Genomic DNA, 9,213 nt, shown 5'->3' with positions numbered 1-9,213 from the left:
TAAAACGGGCGGAGGACGCCGAGGCAGCCCTTAATCCGATAGTAGAAGAACTGGCCAGTTTGAAGCAGCAAATCAATGCTATGTCCATTGTTGTCTTCGGTAAATATCCTCTTCATAAGCTTTAAATAAACAACATCCATGATACTACCGATTTACTAATATTTAGATCATTGTAGGTTTCTGCATTACACATCTTGGCTCGGATATGCGCAAGAAACTGAAGGTTGCCTATACCCTGATAGAGCAATTATATACCGGTGCTCAAAGGGTCATCTGCACAGCTTCTCATAATAAACCGCCCCCAACTTTGATCAAGGAGACATTGGAGAAATTATCTATGATGCATGCCCGTATTGAGGAGTTGAAGAAATCAGTCGCTAGGGCCGGTGCTCTTACTGCATTGACTCGGGCCAATGCATGCATATCTGACCTTGATCTAGAAGATATTGGAAACGGCTATCCAGGCCAAAAAGAGGATGGGTCAGATTTTGATAACGAGGACCTCAGGGCCCTAACAAGGGAAATGTGTCCATTGGCGAGCAAATTCGCTGAAGACACTAACTTGTCATTTTAGTAGTCGACTTATGATGCTGACAACAAACGACTTAATGCGCCGACTTATGATGTGCAAGATCTTATCCCGCCAATCCGTAAGCATGCCTACGCCCCTTATGTTGAACCGTCCACCCTTATAAATGATGAAGATGTGTTTAAAGCCTTAACTGGGATAGATTGGTCAACCATTAACTTCCATCCACTAGGTGGAGAGGAGGAGGATGAACCGACACACAATGATCTGCAACCTTCAGGTCAGTCCTGTGAGGAATCATGATCGGGCAACCGGTTCAGCTTCTGCACATTGCAATTTGTGTGATAAACAATTATCCTTTTGGGCATCAAAGCATCTTGTAATAGGCTAGTTGAAAAACTTCTTTGATCTGATGTGCCATCGTGCACTCTGCATAATACTATTAGTCTGTCATGATTGTGCTATGTCTGCTTATGTGCCTTAGCAGCTTTATTCAATCATGTTCCTATAGACAACAGTTTGAAAGTGTCCTGGCGGTTCACCATCGGACGGGTCATAATGCCCAATATGGAACCATGGTTTATAACCAAGGCTGTACTTTTAAGAATAATATTAAATATATCATACATGTGATATTGAATCACATTGTTGGTTTACCAACTTATTATAGTAAGGGTGATAACCCAAATCTTGAGTATGATAACTCCCCTCAGATTTTGCCGGTTTAAAATGAAACCGTGCCGGGTTGTAATAAACACCGGTTTATAACTGATCTTGCATTGACAACTTATAGTTAAAAGCCAACCCGGGTCATTGACACCGGTTATCTTTGTAACTTTGTACTTGGCAAATCAAAAATCAGACCGGGTCATAAGACACCGGTTTAAACATAAACCTCATAAAAAGATTGTCAAATGAAATCAAAGGAAGATGTGAGGCTTTTCATGGGCTGCCAGGCCGCTGACTTAAACCATTTTACAAAGCCTTTTAAGATGGACCTCACATAAACCAATCATCGTTTTAACTTTGACAAGTTCAGGGTCTGTATTAGATTGACTTGCCAAACGTTCGATGGGTCATACTAGGATTACCTGGATGGAGTGGCTTACTTAAAAAGGCCCGGGGTTTTAGGTGAATATACCTAGCTTCCAAGCCTGGCTTGATAGCCTATTACAAGGGTCATAAAAACTCTTTATTGTTGTGCAACAAGAGCCCTGAGGTAACATTTTGAGCTGTGCTTAGTGGGTGCCTATTGTCGGAGTAACTGACCACGGGTAGCCTAGCCGGCTCCTTTAGGCCCTTCAAAAAAATAACAGGCCGATCGAGCCTTCGAGCACCCAAGACATGGGGCCACCTTCCTACGGCCGGTTGCCTCACAAGACGACTACCGGAAGGCGGCCCTACCCTAAACTCTCATGGAGGAGGCCACGATAGGGCCGACTCCAAGAAGACAGCCACAAAAAGACCGACTCCAAGAAGCCAGCCCCTGGCAAGCGGCCAGGACTGTGCCCTCAAAGTCTGCACCCCCGGAGCACGCATGGCCACAGTACGCCATACGGGGTAGCCATCACCCGTCCGGCGCGTCATTGTTGTCATGCTAACCATGACGCCCTCCACGACGGGCTGATAGTACGGCCCGCAGGCGGCGGGTCCCTTCGGTCAGAGAGATGCCAGAAGGCGGCCATGCCTCCCCCAGTCGGCCCGGGATGCGGCCGGCTTCCAATAGCCGGCTTGCTCCCCTCCTCGAAGCACGTGCGCCATTAAGAAGACAAGACGAGGTAAGGCTACAGTGAGAGCCCGCTAGGCGGCGGCACTGTAGCCATGCTTACCTCGATGAAGCCCTCGTCATCAAGGGCGAGGCAACAGTAACTAGCCCCCGACAAGACCCTCAAGCGGTGGGACCCGCCTGTCGACCAAGAGGCCGGCAGCCGGCAGGACCCACCAGTCGGTGGGCCCCAGTGGTCGGCAGAGAAGCCGACGACCGTAGACACTGACGGTTAGGGCCCACACCCAGCCGGATTACCATTGTACCTCTGGGGGTAGGCCTATATAAACCCCCAGGGCACCCATGTAAAGGGTTGATCTCAGATAGTTTTAGACACTACATTGAGGAGAGAAGAGAGCTAGCCTTTCCCTTCTTCCTCCTCACACAGAACCGCTCAAGGAGCCTCTTGTAGCCACTTGTTGATCTAGTGATCATGCAGAGACCCTGCAAAGCATGAGTAGGGGTGTTATCTCCACGAAGAGCCCCAAATCTGGGTAAGATCCGCCGGCATGCATGTCTTCGCCCCATCCCGTTTCCAGGCACCGACGATGTCTTACTGGCTCCCACAATGATAAGCCACCCGTTGGCATATGTCACACCTACCACCCGACACCTATGTTTGAGTTGTGCTTTGCAACAAACTCTCTTTGGCCCCATGGGTATGAAGCCCCCAAGCTTTGCTGTGGCTTGATAGCCGGTTTAATGGACAATCGAAACTCCGCTTTGTAAACAGAAGCCCCCATGTAACCAAGAAATCTTTAAGGAAGAACAGCAGAGGCCCCGCTTTAGCAGGGATGCCGGTTTATTATATTGATTATAATATATACATTGTCAAAAATATATACATAATAGGAGCCTATGGCTCAGGTGTAGTAAGGCTGAAGATGAGAAATATTCCTTTGATTTGCGTGAGTATTTGTGCTCTCGAACATCGATAAGGTAGTATGACCTGTTGTTCAAATTCTTGCTGACCACAAAGGGTCCTTCCCAAGGTGGGGATAACTTGTGCATATTGGTCTGATCCTGGATAAGCCGTAGCACTAAGTCGCCTTCTTGAAAAGTTCTGGTCTTAACTCGGTGACTGTGATAACGCCGCAGATCATGCTGATAAATCGCGGAGCAAGCCTCCGCTATGTCCCTTTTTCATCTAACAGGTCCAATGCTTCTTGGCTTGCTTATTCATTGTCCGCTTCAACATAGCTGCCACCCGAGGCGAGTCATGGTGAATATCACTGGGGAGAACTGCCTCTGCCCCATAAACCATGAAGAAAGGTGTATAACCCGTAGATCGATTGAGGGTGGTATTTATGCTCCACAATACAGAAGGCAACTCTTCCACCCAACAACCTGGCATCCGCTTTAAAGGAACCATGAGTTGGGGCTTGATGCCCTTCAGGATTTCCTGATTAGCTCTCTCAGCTTGACCATTAGACTGGGGGTGAGCCACCGATGATACATCAAGCCGGATGTGCTCACATTGACAAAAGTCCTCCATAGCACCCTTGGAGAGATTCGTGCCATTATCTGTGATGATGCTGTGTGGAAAACCAAAGTGGGAGATCACCTTCTTCATGAATTGAACCGCTGTGGCTGCATCACACTTGCTAACTGGCTCCACCTCAACCCACTTAGTGAACTTATCAATAGCAACCAAAAGGTGGGTATTCTTGTCCTTGGACCATTTAAAAGGTCATACCATATCAAGACCCCAAGTTGCAAACGGCCAAGTGATAGGAATCATTCTCAGTTATGGAGGAACATGAGCTCGGCGTGAAAACTTCTGACAACCATCGCACCTTTTCACCAAGTCCTCAGCATCAGCATGAGATGAAAAGCTTTAGCCACCAAGGATTTTGAACCGGCGTGGTGACCACAGTCGCCTTCGTGGATCTCATGCAAAATCTCACGGCCTTCTTCAGGAGAAACGCAGCGTTGAAACGCCCCCGAGACACTGCAATGATGTAACTCGCCATTATGAATAGTCATGGACTTGGACCACCGGATTATCTGTCTGGCCCAAACTTCATCCTCCAGTAACTTGCCCCGGTTAATATACGCCAAATATGGAACCGTCCAATCTGGGATAATATGAAGAGCCGCCACCAACTGAGCCTTCGGATCAGGAATAGCCAGGTCCTCCTGTGTAGGTAGCTTGACCGACGGATTATGCAAAACATCCAGAAAGGTATTGGGCGGCACCGGTTTACGCTGAGACCCCAGCCGGCTTAAAGCATCTGTCGCTTTATTTTTGCGCCGATCAATGTGCTCAACCTGGTAATCCTTGAAGTGACCAGCAACAACATCCACCTCACGTCGATAAGCCGCCATGAGTGGATCCTTAGAATCCCAAGTACCAGAGACTTGCTGAGCCACCAAATCAGAGTCCCCAAAACATTGTACTTGGCTTAAGTTCATTTCCTTAGCCACCCGAAAACCGTGGAGCAAGGCCTCGTACTCAGCTGCATTGTTAGTACAAGGAAACTTTAAGCAGAGAACATAACGAATTTTGTCACCTCGATGGCAAGTAAGGACAACTCCAGCCCCCGAGCCCTCCAATTGCGTGGACCCGTGGAAGTGGATAGTCCAGTACGTGTTATCTGATTTATCCTCTGGTGCCTGTAACTCCGTCCAGTCATTGATGAAGTCCACGAGCGCCTGGGACTTGATAGCCGTTCGAGGCATATATTTCACACCGTGAGGTCCGAGCTCAATAGCCCACTTAGCAACTCGGCGAGTTGCTTCCCTGTTTTGGATGATATCTCCCAAAGGAGCGGAACTGACCACAGTGATGGGATAGCCCTGAAAGTATTTCTTAAGCTTCCGACTCGCCATAAAAATCCCATACACAAGCTTCTGCCAATGTGGATATCTCTGCTTCGACTCAATGAGTACCACACTGATATAATAAACCGGCCGCTGAACCGGATACTCCTTACCTGCCTCCTTGCGCTCCACCACAATAGCCACGCTGACAGCCCGTGCATTGGCAGCCACATATAACAACATCGGCTCTTTATCGACCGGAGCAGCAAGGACAGGCGGCTCGGCTAACTGCTTTTTCAAATCCTCAAACACCGCATTAGCAGCATCACTCCAGACAAAGTTGTCTGTCTTCTTCATCATTTGATACAGAGGGATCGCCTTCTCTCCCAACCGGCTGATAAACCAGCTCAGTGCTGCAATATGACCCGCTAGACGTTGAACATTGTTGATACATGCTGGTTTAGCCAGAGACGTAATAGCCTTGATCTTTTCCGAATTAGCTTCAATGCCCCTGTTAGACACCAAAAAACCCAAAAGTTTGCCTGCCGGAACACCGAAGACGCACTTGGTCGGGTTAAACATCATTTTATAAACCCGAAGGTTATCAAAGGTTTCCTTCAAGTCATCTATCAGTGTCTCCTTCTTCCTGGTCTTCACCACAATATCATCCACATAAGCATGAACATTGCCACCAATTTGATCATGAAGACAATTCTGCACACATCGCTGATAAGTCGCTTGGGCACACTTGACCCCAAAAGGCATAGATACATAGCAGAAGGCTCCAAAGGGAGTTATAAAAGTTGTTTTCTCCTGGTCCTTAACTACCATCTTGATCTGATGATAACCAAAATAAGCATCCGGAAAACTCAAATGCTCACAAGCAATTGTAACATCGATGATCTGATCAATAGGAGGGAGAGCAAAAGGATCAGCCGGACAAGCCTTGTTCAAGTCCGTGTAATCCACACACATATGCCAAGTGCCATTCTTCTTGAGCACCAGCACTGGGTTAGCCAGCCACTACGAATGAAAAACCTCAACGATAAAACCAGCCGCCAAAAGCCGGGCTACCTCCTCACTAATAGCCTTGCGCCTTTCTTCATTGAAGTGGCGAAGAAACTGCTTCACCAGTTTAAACTTGGGATCAATATTGAGAGTGTGCTCAGTGAGTTCCCTCGATACACCTGGCATGTGAGAAGGTTTCCATGCAAAAATGTCCCGGTTCTCACGGATGAACTCGATGAGCGCGCTTTCTTATTTCGGATCCATGTTAGTGCTGATACTAAAATGCTTGGATGAATTGCAGGAACAAAATCAACCAGCTTAGTCTCATCAGCTAATTTAAACTTCAGGGCTGGGGCATGCTCTGTGGTTGGCTTTTTCAGAGAAGTCATATCTGCCGGATCAACATTGTCCTTGTAGTACTTCAACTCCTCTACTGCGCAAACCGACTATGCATAAGCCGCATCACCTTCCTCACAATCGAAAGGAATCTTACGGCTCCCATGTACCATAATGGTCCCCTTATGACCCGGCATCTTGAGCTGAAGATAAACATAACAGGACCTAGCCATCAACTTAGCATAAGCCAGCCGTCCAAAAAGAGCATGATACGGGCTCTGGTTTTTCACCACTTCAAAGCTTAAAGTTTCTGATCTGGAATCACGATCATCTCCAAACACGACCTCCAGAGTTATCTTACCAACCGGGTACACCGATTTACCAGGTACCACACCATGAAAAACAGTGTTTGATGATTTGAGATTTTTATCTATCAGTCCCATGCGACAGAAGGTTTCATAATACAGGATGTTGATACTGCTCCCTCTATCCATGAGCACCTTGGTGAACTTATAACCTCTGACCTGAGGCGCCACCACCAATGCCAGATGACCCGGATTATCAACCTGAGGCAGATGATCCTCTCGACTCCACACAATGGGTTGTTCAGACCAGCGCAAGTAGCGGGGCACCGCCGGTTCAACGGAGTTTACTGCCCTTTTATGAAGCTTCTGATCACGTTTGCATAGGCTAGTAGTGAATACGTGATATTGCCCACTGTTCAACTGCTTCGGGTGGCTCTGGTAACCCGACTGTTGCTGATTCCCCTGATTATTCTGCTTTTTGTAACCACCCTGGTTGTCCTGATTGCCTTGATTACCCTGTCCGCTTTGATTGCCTTGAAATCCTGAGCTAGAACCGCCTCCACCATAACCCGTCCCATGAGATCCAAGTCCTGAACCGCCGGACAGCCCTTGATCATATCGAAACAGATCCGAGTTTTTGAACTCCTGCATAATAAAGCAATCCTTCCAGAGGTGTGTGGCTAGCTTTTCTCACGTCCCGTGCTTTGGGCAAGGCTGGTTGAACATGCTCTCAAGATTGATACCTGATCCTCCACTCCGCGGGGCCGGTTTACCCTTACGCCGCTGACCATTATCCTGTTCATTGGTGTTAGCCACAAAATCTAAACTATTTTCTGCTTTACGCTTACCATTACCCGCCGGGTTATGCTGCTGCCCTTTGGTGTTTCCGCCCTTCTTTCCCTTCCCCGGCTTTTCCTCGTCAGACTCGGGATCCTTGGTACTATCAGAGTCGGCATACTTAACCAAAGCTACCATAAGTGTTCCCATGTCATTGCAGCGATGTTTGAGTCGTCCCAGCTTCAGCTTTAGAGGCTTGAACCAGCAATTGCCCTCCAACATTAAGACTGCTGTATCAGCATTGATGTGATCTGATGAATGCAAGATTTCCGAACCCCGACGCACCCAATGGGTTGTCGATTCACCTTCTTGTTGGACACAGGAGGCTAAGTCCACAATCGACATAGACTGCTTGCACGTGTCCTTGAAATTCAGGATAAACTGGCTTTTTAACTCGTCCCATGACCCAATGGAGTTAGCTGGGAAACTCTTTAACCAAGTGCGAGTTGTTCCTTCTAACATCATGGTGAAGTATTTAGCACATGTCGCTTCATCCACATCCAGCATCTCCATCGCCATATCATAGCTTTCGATCCATGACTCAGGGTGTAAATCAGCAGTGTAATTAGGCACCTTACGAGGACCCTTGAAATCCTTGGTCAGCCGCACATTGCATAGAGCCGGGGTGAGACACGGCACCCCCAAAGAACTGAAAACAACCCCTGGTTCCACTGAAGTTGTTGCATGAACCAGGGTAAGCTGACGCGCCGCATCCTGCGCATCTAACTCAGCCTCTCGACATGCTCTGTCCTAGTTTACTACATCTTGTGCATCAGCTCTCCCCCCCTGCTGGGTTAGGCCTGCAGGGCGGATTATGGTTTCGTCCACTGCTTGACACAGCCGGTTCTTCAACATGCCTGCTGTAACTCCAGCTCGAGCAGGGGGTAGAATGAATCCTATCCCGACTATAAGAATAAGCCTGCTACTGAACTATTGCTGTCTGGAGGAGATCTCTGGCCCGCCGTGTCTCAACTGCTGCCGGAGAGTCGCCTTCTATTGAAATAGCCGCCAATTGTGATGTCGCGGCAATCATGTTATCCAAAGGGGTAGGAAAATGACCAAGTGGTGCCGGCACGTACTGAGGCAGATCATGGTTCTGTCGAGGCGGGTCCATCGTTCGTGGCTGATCCGGCGCTCCTCTCCCAGGTGCCTCAAGCCGGTTTACCACTGTCGGGTTACTAGTTTCCGCTCCTGGCGTGTTAAATAGGTTCCTTGCTTCATAAACCGGTGGTAGACGAGACAGGTGCCTTCTCATCATCATGTCGTTTGAAGCGTTCTGATCTAGCATGAGCCGGTAAGATTCTGCATGAATTCGCTGTGCCTAAGCATCCAAAGCGGCCTGCTCCTCAGCCCTCTTGGTTTCCTCAGTAGCCATCTCCTCCTTGGCCTGAGCTATCTGATCTCGCAATTTCCTGACCTCTGTGTTATGCTGATTCTGATTATCTGGATTAACCTTTGTGGTCAACAATGTTGCCAAAGCTTCCAATAAACTGGATATGACTTGAGCCGGCGGGCGCGCGGGGCCTCCTGCCCTGGCTGCCGATCCGGAAATCATTGTCGCCGTCGCTGAGGAGTGTTGCACGGGCTACATACCGGCCATGAAAATCGCAACCCGGTTTGGCGGTTCAAAGGGGTCCGGAATACTATCGCCATCGGAACAGCCCCCGAAC

Source organism: Triticum dicoccoides, chromosome 5B (genome assembly GCF_002162155.2).
Source record: "Triticum dicoccoides isolate Atlit2015 ecotype Zavitan chromosome 5B, WEW_v2.0, whole genome shotgun sequence".
NCBI classification, from domain to species: Eukaryota; Viridiplantae; Streptophyta; class Magnoliopsida; order Poales; family Poaceae; genus Triticum; species Triticum dicoccoides.
The sequence above is the reverse complement of the archived record's forward strand: the minus strand, read 5'-3'. Positions refer to the sequence as shown.